Here is a 19,378-nt window from a genome sequence, read left to right on the forward strand (position 1 = left end):
TACTTTTTTTAAAAATAAGATTGATTTAATGGATAGAACATTCGGGATGTGTTATAACATACATGTCAATATGTAACATATAATGGATGTAATAAAGAAAGTATATGAAAATGTTTATGGTAGATGAATCTAGGTGGTGGTTATACAGGCATTCACTATAAAATTCTTTGAACTTTGTTATATATGTCTAAAAATTTTCCTAATAAAAAGTTTGGCTTGAGCTCTGATTTAATTAGTATGGGATAGACCGAGGCATTGACATAGTACCTGGACCAAAGGGAAAAAAACAAATACATGATTTTGATGGAGAGCAATAATAGCAAATGCATCCCAGACCACAGGAATACGCAAATGAGAGCACAGTGTCACTGTTAGAGTGCAACACGAAGATGAAAAAGTAGGACGCAGGGATCGCACAGGGTCTTTTGTGTTCTGTACACATACAGCATATTTAGTCAGAAAATGGTCCCTTCTCATCAGTTCTGGATCTATGCAATGAATGCCTCATGTTAAAAATAAAAGATGACACTGTTGATTTTTTTTAAGGCTGTAGAGAGATGACAATGAAAAAAGAGGTGCTGCCTGAAAGGAAGGGACCAGCTGTTGTCATCCATCTGCAGTGAATACTCCGGGATGCCTGGAGCTCACACAATGAGACTTGGGGAGTTTGGGAGAGTCCTCTAAACTGCCTAAGAGACTTGCTAAAATTCTAAAAAAAACCAGTTTCCCTAGAGAACGTTCTGGAAAAACTATCTTTACAAATAGGATTTCAACCATCATTTGGGGCTGTTATTTGAATAACCACTAACATTAGATCACATGCTGGAGTTTACAGAAAACTTGGAAATCTATTCAACTGCTATCAGTTTTCTCATTCGGTCATGCAAATATTTATTTGTCACCACCTACTGTTTGCTAGGCTGTGCTGGGTACTGGGGATAAAACAGAGAGCAAGGCAAGAAGAAACAAAATATCAGAGATGTTGCCAGTCACCCAGGGTCACAGAGTTAGTAGGCAGCAGAGGCAAGGTCCTGAAATGAAGTCTGTAACTAAGACTTCCTTTCTTTCCACTACGGCACACGGCTCACTCTAGAGGCAAAGGAATGGACTAGATAACCTCTAATAACCCCTCAGATCATTATTTAAAATGAAGGAGGGAAAAGAATCAGGGGAAATAAAACCTATTCCATATATTAATCACAGTTCAAGCAACTCAGAGCAGCTGAGACTGGCATGACCTACACTCCCTTCAGGACTGGGGAGTACTGCATGCCCTTGACACCTAGTTATGAGAATCTGATCTTTAATTAAATTGTGCCAGGAGGTTTTCTTTGGCAGAGGCCTAGAATGCTGCAGACTTGAATTTGCTGAGGGATGTCCTTCTGACATGTTAAAGACACTCCTACTATGCAGCCTCCAGACACTTGCTCTGGTTTAGCAAAAAGCAAGCAACTGATGAGGTAGCAGGAAGGAAAAGTGGAGGTTGTTCCTGGGCTGTTAGGAAAGCTACTTTAATTCTAACCCTCAGTTTCCTCTTAGTAAAATACAAATTACGCTATCTACTTACAGAGCTATCATGAGAATTAAAAAACATATAGAAAAGCATCTAGCATGCTATCTGGCACAAAATAAATGTCCAATAAATATGTGTTCACATCCTCCACTCATCTTTCTAATTTTTCTCTACTAGTTCCTTAACTTGTCATTCCAATTCAATATGCTTTCCTGCCCTTGCTTTTGCCCACACTGTTCTCTCTGCCTGAAACGTTGCAACTTGTCTGCCAAGCAAGGTCCTACTCATTCTTCAGGACCCAGCTTGACTCACTTCCTCAATGAAAACCTTCACAGAAGCCCCCCTACATGTACCTTACCCCCAATTAGTAATAGCATTTTATACATACTTCTATGCAGCAATTACCATATTTCATCATATTAACTTCACCAGACCATGAAAAACTCAAGGAATAAAACTGAATCTGATTAACCTCTATGTCCCAGAGTCCCATGCAGCCCAGACCTGGTAACAGTGAAGGTTCACTGACTAAGGCAACCTGCTTGGGGGGCGGGGGGGACAGGAACTCGAAGGATCTTGAAAAACATCAGTCAGTTCCAAAGCTTTATTTTATAGTTGGAAACCTGAAACCCATAAGGGGATGCAATTTATCTAAGACCATTCAGTGATACAATGAGAAGGACATGACTGACTAGTCTCGGATGATTCTGATTCTCATCAGAAACACTATTTCTGCACTAATTATTCGAGACAGAATGAACAGAGGCCTGTACTTGGGATGCTTCCTGCATTTGGAGAGGTACAAGAGGCAGCAAAGTAAAATGAAAAAGGCAGAAAGGTTTGATGTCAGGCTTAGTTCACCTGCTGGCCCTGTACCTTCATCCTCTCCTCCCCCCACCAATCACACCTGCACATCTTCCTCAATCTTATCACCCCGGAAAACAGTCACTGGAGTTACTTGCAGAAACCAGTACCAAAGGTCTTATAATCCTCTTCCCACCATCTTGGGAAATTCCTGACCTGTGGCCCCAGCTGAGCTATTCTCAACAGTAAGTTTCAAACCTCTAGACCTCCCAATGAATGGCTTCAACTGAGAAAATCACTGCTAAAAACCTGAGGCTCATACAACCTGAGAGCTGGAAGGAACTAATAAAGGCAGTCTGGATTAACCTTTCAAGAAACACTGGAATTTATTCCGCTGTCTCCTAGATGTATAACCTTCCAGAAAAATCTCTGCCTGAACATATCCTGTGAAACCCACACTGCCACATGCTGCCTCAAAGGAACATTCTTGGGAGTATTAAGAACCGTGGCATGAAAATGGACTGCCTCCTCTCCTCTAAAGCATATCCAGATCAGCCAATCAAGCTTCCAGTGTCCACTTAACTTCAGTCACCTTTGATCACCCAAACCCTTGTCTCTAACCTTTCTGAATGTGACCCTTTAATCTGACCAAATATTTCACCCTTTTCCAACTCTGGAGTCCTTTAACTATTTTCCTTTGGGATTTCCCATTTGTCATAGGCCAACACCCCTCCCCCCTTTGCCTTAAAAAAACCTGGTTATCCCCTGAAAGAAGAGTCCTCTCTAGCAGCCCTCCCAATGGGAGGCTGTGTTCATTCTCTTACGCAGCCTATCAGTGTTCTCCTTAATTTTCAGTGCCATTTCATAAACCATTTCTTTCTGTTCCTCTTGTAAAACCTCTCTATTCCTTTAGGGGCCTCCACTGGCTGCTAGCACACTTTCTCGCTACCTAATGCCCTTTTCCTGGTCACCCCACTCAAAGGCTTTAGTTCCGAGATCAGTCTTCTTCTGTATACCACCAGTTATCATTCTAGTGGCTTCCACAGCCACAATGATAACTTTCCAACACTCTGGTCACTTCCTCTGCTGGTCTCCAGTCCAAGTTAGCTGATACGCCTATGATCACACCCTGGACCTTATGACCAAAATGTACATTGGCTCCAATATCTGGAATAAATCATATATACTCCAAACACAACCTCCTATCCATGCAATTCACTTACTCAAGAACTTCCACTACAATTCTTAAGACTTCATTTTGAGCTCCAATCCACTATCCGTTAGTCCCCCCTGTCTTCGCTTTTTCACTAACCATATTCCATCAAAATCACTAAAAGAAAACACAACTCAACAATAAAAAACAAAAAGAACCTTATTCAAAAATGGGCAATGGACTTGAATAGACATTTCTCAAAAAAAAAAAAGACATACAAATGGCCAATAAGCAAATAAAAAGATGTTCAACATGACTAATCATTCAGGAAATGCAAGTCAAAATTATAATGAAATACCACTTCACATCCATTAGGATGGCTACCATCAGAAAAACAAAACACAAAAAGTGTTGGTGAGGATGTGGAGACACTGGAAACCATGTGCACTGCTGTTAGGAATGTAAGGCGATAAAGCCACTGTGAAAAACAGTATAGCACTTCCTTTAAAAAATTAGAAGTAGAATTACCATATGATCCAGCAATTCCACTTCTGGGTATATACCCAAAAGAATTAAAAGTAGGGTCTCAAAGAGATGTTTGTATACCCCTGTTCATAGTACTATTATTCACAATAGCTAAAATGTGGATGTAAACCAAGTGTCCACTGACAGATGAATGAATAAGCAATTTGTGGTATATACATACAATGCAATAATATTCAGAAAAGAAAGGAAATTCTGCAATATGCAATGACGTGGATAAAACTTGAAGACATTATGCTAAGAGAAATAAGCCAATCACAAAAATGGTAAACAATGTACAATGCCATCTATATGAGGTACTTAAAGTAGTCTAAATCATAGAGACAGGAAATATAATGGTGGGTGACAGGGACTGAGGGAGGAGAGAATGGGGAATTAATGTTTAATAGGTACAGAATTCCAGTTTTATAAGATGAAGAGTTATGGGGATAGATGGTGGTGATAGTTGTACAACAATGTGAATATATTCAATACCACTGAACTGTACACTTAAAAATACTTAAGATGATCGATTTTATGTTATATGTATTTTACCAAAATAAAAAAAGGAAAAAAGGATAATTAGAAATTACTGTACAGTAAGTATACTACAATGTGCAAAAGTTCACAATAGTATCAACAGTCATATTATAGTAGCAGCTTGTTAATGCTGGGCTAGGGACCAGTGAACTGAAAATTAAGATACTAACTATGGGCAATGGATAGCTGACGCTCAGTAAAATCTGCAGGATACTGAGATGGCTTACTTCAACAAATCTGATCAAACTAAACAAATCTGATTTTTTTTTTTTTTAAAAGTCACCCCCTTGCCTTCTCTCCCTTTCCAAAATCCCAGCTTTGGGATAGCTGAACTCAACTCTCTCCCAACTGGCTCTATACTGAAGCAGGTGAATGTCCTAGAGATCATTATCTGATTGATTGCTTTCACTTGAAAATTATGATACCTCCCTACCTATGATTATCTTACCTCAAAATGGCATTCAACTGGACATCCCACACACCCTTTAGCTGATGAGATTACCTTCAATGAGAAAATAGAAATCTTCCCAAGAGAACTCTATCTCCCCACCCCCAAATCTATATGCCTCCTTGTACCTGCACCATCCAGTTACAGTAAAGGTATTCCATCAAAAGCCATGCTCTTTACTCCTTCACTAGCACTCTCACCTGGAATGATATCCTCTTTCAGCTCCATTAATTCTCTCTCTCTCTCTCTCTCTCTCTCTCTCCCCCTCCCTCCCTCCCTCCCTCCCTCTCTCTCTCCCCCTGCCTCCCTCTCTTTCTCTCTCATATTCCATTTGCATGAGGTACTCACAGTAGTCAAAAACATAAAGACAGAAATATATGGCGACTGACAGGGGCTGAATATATCTCTTAGATATATTCAGTCATTCAACAAACACTTATTGAGCATCTACAATGTACCAGTACTGATCTAGCTGAATAAGACAAAGTCCCTGTGTTCATGGAGTGTATGAACTATTAAGAGAGGCAAACAAAGAAATAAGTAAATAAATATACATTTCAAGTCCATAATGAAAATTAAAGAGTAGTACATGCGAAAGGGAGGAGGAGAGACAAGGATGGAAGTGGTACATAAAATAAGGTGATCAAAACAGGCTTCTCTGCAGAAGAGATACTTAAGATCTGAATGATTTGAGACAGCAAATCATAGTAATCATTCCTAGAAGGATTTTAAGCAGAGGGAGCAATAAGTACAACTGTCCTAGATAAGAATATCTGGAGCATGGGGAATAGCAAAAAGGCCAGCTAGACAAGAGTTGAGTGAAGAAGGAGTAATGTGGTAGGAGACTAAGATTACAGATGATAGCCAGAGGTCAGATTATATAGGACCTTACAACACATAGTAAGTTTGAATTTTGCAGCAAGGGTGAAAAGACACAGAAAAGTTTTCAGCAGTGATCTCAGGGGAGCAAAGTTAAAATGGTAAGATCATTAAGAAGTTATTACAATCATCCAAGTGAGAACTGACGGTGACTTGAATAGATGGCAGTAGGTAGAAATAAGTATTGCAAATGTAGAGCCAGAAATATTTTGAAGGTAGAGCCAAATGGATGCATAGTGTGAGAAAAAAAGGGAAAATCAAGGTCTTCTCTAAATTCTTGGCCTGACCTGAGAACACTGGGTGAATATAAACATCCTATAGTGTCTCCTATTCAAGCACACACACACCTCGAGGGCTTGACACATACATCCTCCTCCAAACACTATTTTTCTTTGTTCTCCTTTATAGCAAACCTTCTCAAAAGAATTGTCTGCTTACACTATCTTCACTTCCTCCCCTTCTGTTTGCCAACTAACACCCTACTATTTCACCAAAAGTAGTCTTGTTAAGATTACCAATCATCTCCATGTTGCCAAACCATATGGTCCCTATTCAGTCCTCATCTTACTCAACCTCTCAGCAGCATTCGACATCACTGATCTCCCCTCTCTTTCAAATGCTCTAGTTTATTGGCTTCTGGGGACACACATTCATCTGGCTTCCCTTCTATCTTTTTGTCTATTCCTATTTCCTTTGTAGAATCATGCTTCACTAGCTATCCACTACATGTCTGAGGCTAGGAACCTCCATTCCTCATACACTATACTCGCCCCCTAAATGATTACATCCATTCCCAATGCTCTATCATTTGTATGTTGATGACGCCCAAGTTTCCATCTCTAGCCCAAAAGCTCTCTTTCAGACTGAAAATGATCTGTTAAACAATTTCACCTGTACTTCTCATAACTATCTTAAACCTAACATGAACAAATGGAATTCGTGTTTTTCCCAGCATCTATCAAGAATTTTAATACTATTTACTTATCATATACCTTCCTAAATAAACAGTAAGCTTCACAAAGGAGCGACTAAGTCTGTTGTGTTTACCAATGTACACCAAGCAACTAAATAGGGCTTGGCAAAAGTACACACCAAGCAGACACCAATATTTACTAGATACTGTGGTTGCTCTCAAAATATTCACATACTAATGGGAGAAGCAGATACATAAACCACAACGACACTACAACATGTTAAGTGCCACTATGAGTGATGAGAGGAAGACCATGAGTGTTGCATGAATCCAAAAAAGGGGCCCTTAGTACCCTATAAATGAGGAAAAACTTTCTGAAGAAGGTGACCTCAGAGTTTATTTTTGTGAGATAAGAATAAGTACAGCTGTTCAGTGCCTGCTATGTATATTTTTCTTTTTTTATAGAATTATTTTTAAGCTTTATTGTAGCTCTTCAAGATAGGTATAAATATCTCCCATTTAATATATGAAGCTTAGAAAGATTAAAAACCAGACTTCCAGTCAAGATGACAGTGTAGGTAAGCGCAGCTCACCTGAACAACCATCATTTAGAACCATCAGAAATTGAGCTGAAAAGATATCCTACAACTACAAAATTAAAAGAGAAACTACGCCGGGACTGGTGGGAGGGGCAGAGACGCAGAACAGCTGGTCCCACACCCAACTGTGGTAGATAAAAATCAGGAGGGCTATTAAGGAGCCAAGGGTCCCAGCCTCACAACAGGCCCCCCAGCCCAGGGTTTTAGTGCCAGGAAGGTAAGTCCTTTCTGGCTATAAAAGCCAGGGCTAGATTTCCAGGTGGTTCCTCTTAAAGGGCGTAGAGAGACACTCAGATTCACTCCCTCTGAGCTCCAGCATCAGGGCAGCAGCTCAATGGGCACCGACAAGCGGGGAGGAACTGAATTGTCTGGCATCTGGGCAAGACCTGGTGGACAATTTCTCCCCCCTAGACAGAAGTGTTGGCAGAGGCCACTGTTCCTTTCTTGAGCCCTCCCCCCAACACAGCCACAGAGCGAGCAGCTGGCACCATATCTGAGACTCCATCAACCTGGCTCACACTGTTTGCCCCACCCTGGTGATTCCCTGAGGCCCTGCCCCACCCAACTTTCAGACCCACCCAAGCTATTTTCAGTGGCTTTTCCATACAAATGGCTTTTCGATGCCCATTCTTCTTATTTTCCTAAATTATCTCAAACAAGCAGCTTCTGACTTCAGTGAGCCCCAACCCTCTCGCTAAGTCACCCCAGGCCCAGCACTAGCAGCAGCCAGCATTGGTTAACAGCTTGGCCTCACCTGGGCACCGCCAAGCCCAGTACAAGTAGCAGCCATCTGCAGATCACTTTGTAGCTTATGCTGTGTGACCCTGGACAGACACAGGTGGTAGCCGACCTTGGATATGCCAACAGCAATCAAGGCTCAACTACAACAGGAGGGTGTACATAGCCCACACAGTGCGTGCACCTTGGGTACCCAGCTTGGATGATAAGGGAGGCTGTGCCACTGAACCCTACATTGGGCTACTCTATCAAGCCTGGGAGATACAGCAGCTCTACCTAATACATAGAAACACACACAGGGAGGCTGCCAAAATAAGGAGGCAAAGAAACATGAAAGAACAGAACAAAACTACAGAAAAAGAACTAAACAAAATGGAGACAGACAAGCAACTAGGTACAGAGTTCAAAACAAGGGTGCTCAGTGAACTTAGCATGAACTTCGATGTTATGAAAAATGGCTTGGAAATCACACATTAAAAAAAAAGAACAGAAATTAAGGATACACTCATTAAAAACAAGAACAATTTACAGGAAATCAACAGTATAGTGGATGAAGGTGAGAATCAAATCAGACATCTGGAATGTAAGAAAGCAAAAAAACACCCAATCAGAATAGCAAAAAGAAAAAAGGAATCCAAAAAGATTCCCATCTTGTTGGGAATCTTCAGTGTCCCAAACAAGATGAACCTAAAGAGGCCCATCCCAGGACACATCATAATTAAAACGCCAAAGGTAAAAGACAAAGAGAGAATCTTAAAAGAAGAAACAGAAAAGCAGTTACCGACCTACAAGGGAGTTGCCATAAGACTGTCAGCTGATTTCTTGAAAGAAACTTTTGAGGGCAGGAAGGGATTAGCAAGAAATATTCAAACTGATAAAAAGAAAGGACCTACAACCAAGATTACTTTACTCAGCAAAGCCATCATTTAGAATTGAAGGACAGATAAAGAGCTTCCCAGATAAGAAAAAGCTAAAGGAGCACATCACCACCAAACCAGCATTATATGAAATGTTAAGGGGTCTTCTTGAAGAAAAAGGAGGAGGAGGAGGAGGAGGAGAACAACAACAAAAATATGAATAAAATGGCAACAAATACATATCTATCAACAATTGAATCTAAAAAACAAAATAAACACGCAAGCAGAACAGAAACAGAATCATGATGGTTGTCAGATGAGAAAGGGGTCAGAGGAATGGACGAAAAAGGTGAAGGGATTAAGAAATACACATTGGTAGTTACAAAATAGTCATGGGGGTATAAAGCACAGCACAGGAAATGGAGTAGCCAAAGAACACATATGCATGACCCATGGACATGGACAACAGTGTGGGGACTGCCTAAGGGAGTGGGGAGGCTAGGGGGAGGGGGGCAAATAGGGAAAAGTTGGGACAACTGTAACAGCATAATCAATAAAACATAATTTAAAAAATATTTACATCTTCAAAAAAAAAAGAGTAAAAACCAAGTAGCTAATAAGTGGTAGAACCAGAACTTGAATTGAGGTCAGTCTGCTTTTAAATTCCTCCCCCTTCATTTTTTTCCCTATATCGCAAGGCATCACTAAAAACAATACTTGCCACCTACTCTTTGACCTTAAACAAATTGCTATACCTCCTGACTTCAGTTTTCAGCATGGGGTCCAATTACTGGTCCCAAATCATTCTCTTTCTTGCTCCCTCCTTTTCCTTTATTATTAAGGATTGAGGCTCAGTTTTAGTCAGTGAGCAACCCTGGGCACTTCCTTCAGGCTGCAATGTCTAAGCATTTGTCATAGTTAAACATGCATTCAGGAACAACTACAGTAACATCTGTACACAGCACTTTACAGTTTACAAAGCAGTTTTACCCATTGATTATTTCACTTGATCTTCACCAATCATATGTGTTAAATCCCTGTATGACAGAGGCCAATGGAAGTAAAATGCTTAGCCTAGCTCCATCTGGTCTCTGAACTCAACCACCCACCCAAAATTGAATTTAAAAAAGAGGAGGGGTGCCCTGACCAGTGTGGCTCAGCTGGCTGGGCGTCATCTGGCAAAGCAAGAGGTTGCCAGTTCAATTCCCTATCAGGGCACATGCCTGGGTTGTAGGTTCAGTCCCTATTCGGGGCGAATACAAGAGGCAGCTGATCAATATTTCTCTCACATCAATGTTTCTCTCCCTCTCTTTCTCCCTCCCTTCCCTCTCTCTAAAAATAAGTAAACAAAATCGTTTAAAAAAAAAGAGAAAATTGGAAGGGCAAGAGGGTAGGGAGTGAGGGGGGTGGAAGAAGAGAGCAAACGACTCAAAGAGGGAGTTTAGCACAGAGTCACCCAAATGGATTGGAGATAGAAGTTAGTAAGAACCAAGTCTCTTTCCTTTCCAAGGTAATGAGTGTTTGGCCATGGCACAGTGACCTATCATATAAAACTCCTCTTTTTCTTCTCAGCAGTACCTAGAGTATAACCACACAGGTAGGCAGAAAAGAGAATATAAGAAAACTCTATGTACACTATATGTACACAAAGGGCCAGAAGATAACATGGCGTAAGAGACTAGATATCACCTTTAAAGAAGGCTTGAGTTAGGACCCAGCTCTGTTACTAACTTGATGAATCAAAAGTTCTCTCTGTGTTATCACAGCCCCTTGGGTTTCTCGTATATCACATCTATTATCACATGAGGTTACAGGTACACATACTCCTTGACCTGTACTGGAAGGCAGCAACTGAGTCCAACTTCCATTTTTGTATCCTCAGCACCTGGCACCACAACTAATAAAGAATAGATGGTTCAGAGAATGTCTGATGATGGATGGGTGCCATAATCAAAACTTTTTATATGTATACACATTACACATTCTAGGCTAGAGAGTTAGTACCTGGAAAACTGCAATCTTGTCTTATCTCGGCTTCCCCTCTCATCCTCCTACTTTGAGGACACTGCACAAGAAAAGTTTGCTGAGTAAAAACAAACCAGTCCAAAAGCCAGCCTTCAGAGGGAAAGAAAATTAACGATGTTCCTCTTTCCCACCACACCCACCTCTATCCCCAAATAACCCCTATCTTGGCCAGAGCACCCTCTTCTTCAAAAGATGGCTGTTCTTCCTCGGAACTCCTCCTCCTCTCTCTCCACTTCACCCCTGCTATCCCCCTGGTCTTCCCTAGGCTCACACAGGTTTACCTCTTTTCCTCCAGGTCAGCAACAGCTCAGAACTGCCAAAGATCTTGTCCCTTTCCTGGTCAAGCTCACTAGAATGTGAGCTTCCGCCCAGTGCTCCTGGACCCTCTCACTCTCCTCCCTCTCTAGTCTTCGAGCTCCCCACTGCCCATCTTATTCACTCTCTACTGCTGCTGCCCACTGCCCTCCAGGATGAGGTGGGAAAACAAATCCAGTATGAAAGATTGCTTATTGGCAGGCCCAAAGCAAGGCACAGAGGCAGTAAGGTAAGAGACTGACACGTGGAGAAGATAGCATTTGTAAGTGAAAGCCAAAAGCAAAGGAATTGGTAGGAAACAGTGTTTGGACCTCACAAACACGAGAGCAAAGGTCCCTACAACCAGTAACCCAATAATACTGAGAGAGCTTAAAAATTTCTAAGAGGAAGAGAAGAAAGCCTAACCAAACAGGAGAAGGACCAAAGAGAGGGGAGGAAAAGCTAACTATAGAGGGGAAGGGATAAGAAAGGGGAAGCATAGGGGGAGCAGAAAGAAGGGAGATAGTGAGGGTGGGAGAAAAGGTATGCGGGGGCAGAAAAAATAACCAAGAGTAGAAATAGAAAAGTAGGGAGAGAAGGACAAGGAGGCGGAGTCACAGAAAAACTGGGGAGAGGAAGGAAGTCCAAAATAAGCAAGGCAGGTTAGTATCAGGTCTGACATGTATTTCTTGGTTCCAGATAATCAAAGAACGATTATAGTGATTAAGACATTACACAGACCTAAGGTCTGTAATTAACTTGACAGAGTAAGAAGGGGGCTCCAGAAACAATAGCCTAGTTTTAAAACACCTTTATACCCAAGTATCAAAAATTGGCCAGTTTGGAGAAAAAAAAAAATTAACATACCTTGACCTGCGTCTTTTCCTAATCCCACCTCTCTACACCCCACATACCTACACTCAACACCAAAATAATCAGAATTCTCAAGCTCTGCCTTGCCCATAAAGTCACTGATCCCTGAGCAGACCAGCAAAATGACATCCAAAAGGCTGGCTAGAAGACAGTATACCAAGGTCTGCTTCCTAAATTCACCTGTCTCCCAGGGTTGAGGCGGACATCTCCGCAGTCCACTGAAAGGGGCAGCTACCTAATCAAAAGGCAATTGACAGCCTGGAAAAGTCAGAATATCAACAAAAATATCAAGCCCTTCACTGAACAGATAAGAAAACTAAGCCCCACAGAGGCTACTTGAACAGGGCCAGCCCCCCAGGTTTCCTATCTCGCAGTTTACTCCACCTCCTAACAGATCAGCCCACCATCCCAGCAGGCCAGCAGCTAAGCCAAGGCAGAGAAAAGTATCGCCCAAGCCACCAAGCAGAAGGGTGCTTGTAAAGGAGCACGGTCCCTGAGGCAGAGCAGTTCCCCAAACGCAGCTTCCCCTTCACACCCTTCCCTGGCCAGAGCTCTGATTCCAGTGCTGGACTAGCCTGTGTGGGCTCATCAGAGGGTCACACCCCATGCCTTCTCTCATTTAGGCTTCTCTTAAGGGAAGACCCCTAAATATACTCAACCCCGCATCACCATTGCCTGAAAGCCAGCAGAGACCACCCTCCCCCCTAGCATTGCCCCTCTGGGCCGGCAATACCTGGTGGGGAGAGCTGGCCCCGGCATCTCTGGCCACTGTTTTTGTTGCAGAGCCGCACCTCTCTGCCGCCTGGCCTGGCCACACAAAACCCCTGGTTCCACCAGTGCCTCTTTACTCAGCTGGAGCAGGGCTCCCAGCAGCTCAGCCGCCCTAGCTCCCCGGTGCGGCACGCTCCCGCCCTCGCAGAGCGCGGTGAAAGCGCTGCTTCGGGGTTGGTGAAGCAGAAGGGGCGGGGGAAGAAGGGAGGCTAGGAGGCGGGAGGAAGCGCGCTTCTCCTTTCTGAGAAGTACTGAGGGCTGAGGGCGGGGAGGCTACTACCCTCCTACACTCTCAGCTATTCTTCCTCACCTAGTCTCCAATAGGAGGTGATTTTTTCATTTAGACCAGGCTTTCCAGGGCCTGTTAAGAGTCCTGGATGAGCCCCAGCGTCAAGGAAGAGAACCCCTGTGCCTTAAGTTTGTGCAACTGGGTCTGGACTCCAGGACAACGGAGTTCAAACCTAAGATCCATCAGATTAGGCTTCAGAAAAAGGTAAGCACTCACCTCCCCGCTCCCCATGCACACACAAAGCTGTCAGGTTCTAATTCTAATACCCGAGGGGAAATGATGGGTGGACGCTTGTACCTACCTGTTCTAAACAAAGAAAGCTCTGCAAGCAGTTACCATTTATTATTACTTTTTTTTAATCCTCACTCAAGGATATGTTTATTGATTTCAGAGAGAGAGGAAGGGGGAGGGGAAAAGAGAGAGACACACACACACACACAGAGAAACATAGATGGTGAGAGAGAAATACCCATCATCTGCCTCTTACACACCCCCAGATTGTACGGGAGGATGTTCCAACCAACTAAGCCACCCAGCCAGGGCGCAGTTACCATTTATTAAGCATTATTGTGTACCAGGTGCTTTATAAAATATTATGTCTATCTCACCACAGTCTTAGGAAGTAGGCCCTCTACCACCAATTCACATATGTGAAAACTGAGGTCCAAAAAAATGTAGTTCCATACAAGTACTTCTTAAGCACCTATTATAAATTAGGTGTTGTAATAAACCCTAATCTAAACAACACATTACAGGACATTTACCAACACTGTCTCAGACGCACTAAATGCCAGTAGTGCCCCAATAAATGAAACAATTTTTAAAAACCACACATTTTCCAATGCTCCCTAGGAGGTAGTAGTACTTCACCAAACTCCAGCTCTGAGTCCTGCTCTTAAGGGATATGGCAGAAGTCAGATTATGCAGAGTCTCTGCCAGGTCATAAGTAGGAGTCAAGATTTTGTTCTAAATTTTAGCAATGCAAAGGCTTTGGAAGGTTTTAAGCAGAATGACAAGTCTAATTTACATTTTTACAAGATCACTAAGTAATAGAGAACATAGGGAAGATGATGGAAACAAGAAAACAAGTTAGTAGATTCTTTCAGAACCCCAGGTAAGAGAAGACGGTAATGATTTAGACTAATATATTGGAAGATGAGATAAAAAGGAACAAATATATTCTAAGGATAGAACTTGGAAGAAGCAGCAGAACTTGCTGAAAGACAGAATATGAAGGGTGAGAGAGGGCAGTGACTTCCCAAAGACTACACTGCTGGTAAGTGGCTAAATCGTCCCAACTCTGGTCTGACTCCTAACCCTATGCTTTATTTCTCTCTGCCATGTTAGTTTATTTTATATCACCTACCATATTCTTCTTACGTCCTGGCAAAGAGTAGGTAACCAGTATTATGCCTGAACGATGATCTAAGTAAGTGTGCTACAGGGAACTTTTACGGTATTTATCCATTTTCCCTGACAGACATCTACACCTCCATTCAATGGTTCCAAATTAATCTAATTAAAGTCGGGTACAGGAGAAGAACTCCATGAAGACCAAGAGAGCTCTTCCGTTAAGTATCTTTCACTTTTCCCAGTCTCTGAGTACTTGTGATACTCCAACTACCAGAAGTTCCAAATTTGGTGACAGAGAGAGAGAATTTCTTGAAGACACCCACACTGCAGACAGAACTGGTCAATAACACAGACCAGAGGGTCTGATGCACTGTGAGAACTCAGCTTCAAAGTAGTTTTTGAATGTTCTTTTGACCCCATACCCTGTCCTTCATCTCAATTTATACAGGGTGAATGAGAGCCAGAAACAGTGCTCTGCCTTGAATAGGTTGTTTTCAAACTAATGATCAATAATCAGAGCATCTGGTCTTACCCAGTTTCCCACCATGTGCAGCCTCCTCTTACAGATGGCTTCCCAGGCCCTGCTGGGACATATGCTAGACAGAGAGCTAACTTGCAATTAGCACTATAAGACAGTGTGCTTCCTAACATTCAGCCAGGTACCTCTGTAAACTTCCAATTCTGCCTCCTGGAATACTCATAAAACATCCTTCAGGAAATGTCATATTAAAGGCTCTCAGATATGTGTGCATGGTGATCTATCAGCCCTATATTTTTTTCTCTTCTCCAGGATAAATACACTCAGTTCTTTTAACCATTTGTTCATTCAACAACTAAACCTCTCGTACAAGTCACTCCTTCAAAGAGTTTATGGTGTTGTTATGGTGGTCTTCAACTCTTCCTGTGCATCAAAATTACCTTGCAATGGTTTAAAAATGTATACTGAAGTCCTACCAGAGACTTTGACTCAACTGGTCTGGGAAGTGGCCTAGATAATATATCTTTATAGATATAAGTATAGCTACATAGATATATCTGAGAGGACTAATATTATTCAACTTCAAGACCTACTATAAAGCCACAGTGATCAAAACAGTTTGGTATGGGTGAAAGAATAGACAAACAGATAAATGGAACAGAAGAGAGAGCCTGAAATAGACCTATAGAAATACTGTCAACTGATCTTTGACAAAGAGCAAAGGAAATTCAATGGAGAAAGAAGAGTCTTTTCAATAAATGGTGCTAGAAACAGACATGCAAAACTAATTAACCTAGACACAGACTTTTCCCTTTTTACAAAATTAACTCGAAATTTATCATAGACCTAAATATAAAATGCAAGTCTATAAAATGTCTAGAAGATTCCATCAGAGAAAACTGAGATGACCTTAGGTTTGGAGATGACTTTTTAGATACAACACCAAAGTCACAATCCATAAAAGAAAAAGTTGATAAGTTGCAATTAATTAAAATTTAAAACTTCTGTTCTGCAAAGACACTGTTAAGAGGAAAAAAAGACAAGTCACGGACCTGAGAGAATATTGGGAAAGCACATATTTTGATAAAGGGCTTGTGTCCAAAATACACAAAGAACACTTAAAACCCAACAAAAAAACTAAAAATCAAAAAATGGACAAAAAATCTAAATAGACGTTTCCCCAAAGAAGATATAGAGATGACAGATAAGCATATGAAAAGATAATCAACATCCTATGTGATTAGGGACTTCCAAATTAAAACAACAATGAGCTACCACTACATACTTATTAGAATGGCTAAACTCCAAAACAATGAAAACACCAAATTCAGGTGAAGATGTGAGGCAACTACAATTCTTATTCACTGCTGATGAAAATGCAAAATCTTACAGCCACTTTGGGAGACAGCTTGGCAGTTTCTTACAAATCTATATATTGGCTTACCATATAATCCAGCAATTGCACTCTCAGGTACACACTCAAGAGTTGAAAATTTATGTCCATGCAAAACATGTCCACAAATATTTATTGAATCATTATTCACAATAGCCAAAATTCAGAAGCAACCAAGATATTCTTCAACAGATGAATGGATAAACAAACATTCATACAATGGCATTTTATAGCAGCAATAAAAAATGAATTATCAAGCCATGAAAAGCAATGGAAAAACCCTAAATGCATACTGCTAAGTGAAAAAAGCTAGTCTGAAAAGGCTGATTCCAGCTATATGATTTCTGGAAAAGGCAAAACTATAGAAAAAGCAAAAACATCAGTGGTTGCCAGGTTTTCAAAAGGGAATTGGCAGTAGGGATGAAAAACTGGAATACAGGGCATTTTTAAGGCAGTGAAACTATTCTGTATGATAGTATAATGGTGCTTGTATGATATTATGCATTTTCAAAACCCATAAAACTATAAAACATAAAGAGTGAACCCAAATATTAAAATATAAACTACGGACTTCAATTAATAATAATGTATCAATATTGGTTCATCCATTTCACTGATGCAGGATGTTGAAAATAGAGGAGGTGCTGGGAGATTTGAGAGGGAGTATATAGCAGCTGTTTGTACATTCTGGTCAATTTTTCTGTAAGGCTAAAACTGTTCTAAAAATAAAGTCTATTAAAATAAAATTTAAAAAATTTTAAAGTATCAAGCAAAAAAGAACATATAAATCTTTTTCTTTTTTATTAGATTCATTAGACAGAAAATTACTCTGTCAAATGGCTGTAAAAGTGTCTAAATACCCCAGTAGCCTCACCTCATTGCAGACTGGGAAAAGCTCAGACTCTATTTTGATTAGTGGTGATCTAGGTCACCTTCCACTGAACACGGTCCTATGACCCTCTTATTGCCTAGTACCCTAAGGGAGATGTATTTCTTGGCCCTGATAATCAAAAAGGAAAAATTATAGTGATTTAAGATGACCTTCTTACTATCTTGTACCCTAAGGGGGACATAATACTCTAAGTGCAATGTGTCCCCTACAGAATATAATGGGACTATCTCCTACTTTAACTGTACAGAGTACTTTCAATAATTCAGTCAGAAGCTGCATTACCTTTTCAAACATCGCTACGCCTTTGACTAACCTTGAGCTTTTAGCTAGCCCAAACCACCATTTTCACAAGAATAGCACCATGATAGATGTCCTCCAGCCTGCCCATATGTTACCATTTCTTTGAGACTTAAAATGCAGAAATCCATTGTCATCTTCCTTAAATTCATCTTGTTGACTTCAACCCATGTTTTCACGCTCTCTCCTCTCTGCCATCTAGCATAGGAGCTTTCTCTTCCAGTCTTTGTTACCTGCAAATCTAATAAATATGCCCTGTCTTCAAAAACTTATCAAAGATCTACCACATGCCCTTGCCTACACTAGGTTTCAAGGATTGAAGATGTCCTAGAAATGCCCTATGTCTCCAGAAATCACCACTAATAAGGGAGGCTGACATATATCAACTACGGAAACTATTGCACTAGCCCTGACCAGGTGGCTTAGTTGGTTGGACCATCATTCCATACACCAAAAGGTTGTGGGTTTGATCCCCAGTCAGGGCACATGCCTGGGTTACAGGTTTGATCCCCAGTCTGGGGGCACATGGAAGGCAACCAATCAATGTCACTCTCACGTCAATGTTTCTCCACTACACACACATCTTTCCCCCTTTCCCCTCCTCTAAAAAATAATAAGCATATCCTCCGGTAAGAATTTTTTTTTAAATGTTAAGCCAGCATTTTTTTTAAACTACTACACTAAAAAGCTGAATTAACAAAATAAATAAGATAGAGTAGAAGAAACAATGAAACATGTATCATACAATATAAGGAAGAATCATTAATGTCTTCAACAGGAAAGATCAAATTCAGGCCCCTCTATTTTAGATTTCAGTTCTCAGAAACAGGTGCTGGTTTGGGTTACAAAGGCTGACCACCTAGCTCACACACTGACTCTTTCAATGGTATGTGCTGCTATAAGAATCTTGGTTAAGCTCAGCTCCCTATGATAAAACATAAGACTCATGAAATTGAAGCATATTGGTACTAAGCCAGCAGTTCTAATTACTTCTAAGCGCTAGTAGCTTATAATCAATGAAGAAATTAATAGCTAAAGAAAAAAAGCAGAATCAAATGAGGTAGAAGTGACTTTACAGATGAAATTGTACTTTCAAAGAAAGAAATTAAATCCTAGCAATATTAAATGACACTCAGGTTTAGACAAGTTAGCAGTTTTCTTGTTCTAAGTCAGTAACCCCTTGTTGATGTAGTCCTTTGGTTTACAAAGTAAATAATTTACAAGTTATTCTTCAATGGACCTTGATAGCAATATTTTGTCTGTGTAGACATCTTGGGCCTGACCAGAACGTTTCAAGTCACTCACCTGGATTCTGCAGGACTATGAGTTGGCAACCCCTGGTAACACTATATAAAGGCTAATGATCAGTAATAATTAGCAAATTTTATTTAGACAATAGAGTTTTCCACTTAATTGCTTATGTACTTAACTGATGACTACCATGATTATAATGCCTATAAGATTTTAAAGTGATTTTTTTGTTAGATTCTTTTGCAGCCACAAATAATTTTAAGAAACAATACATTTACTGACTGAGAATTATAATCTTCTGATATCACCAGTTAAATGTAAAAGAAGTCACTCAACAATGATAATTTTGTTTATAAAATAGTCATCTAATATACCTTGTAACTAGATGACAGAACCAGCTGCCTATTAAGGACTCTCTATGGGCCAGAAATAAACCCACAACTATATGAGCAACTAATTTCCAAAACAGGAGCCACAAACATACAACTGAGAAAGG

General features: G+C 40.8%; 1 protein-coding gene across 3 annotated transcripts in view; it reads right to left on the minus strand.

The window, feature by feature from the left end:
• PAK1 (p21 (RAC1) activated kinase 1) overlaps positions 1-19,378 on the minus strand; it is a 142,082-nt gene that overhangs the window by 64,261 nt on the left and 58,443 nt on the right. For 2 of the 3 annotated variants that reach the window (XM_054576311.1, XM_054576309.1), the window contains exon 1: positions 12,892-13,055. The exons of the other annotated variant lie outside the window; for it this stretch is intronic. The gene's annotated coding sequence lies outside the window, so the exon portion shown is untranslated. Of the gene's footprint in view, positions 1-12,891; positions 13,056-19,378 lie in introns of those variants that run through there. 3 annotated transcript variants of the gene reach the window in all.

The sequence above is a fragment of the Pteronotus mesoamericanus genome, unplaced genomic scaffold (assembly GCF_021234165.1).
Source record: "Pteronotus mesoamericanus isolate MK-2021 breed Mesoamerican mustached bat unplaced genomic scaffold, CSHL_Meso_final contig_33, whole genome shotgun sequence".
In the NCBI taxonomy this organism is placed as follows: domain Eukaryota; kingdom Metazoa; phylum Chordata; class Mammalia; order Chiroptera; family Mormoopidae; genus Pteronotus; species Pteronotus mesoamericanus.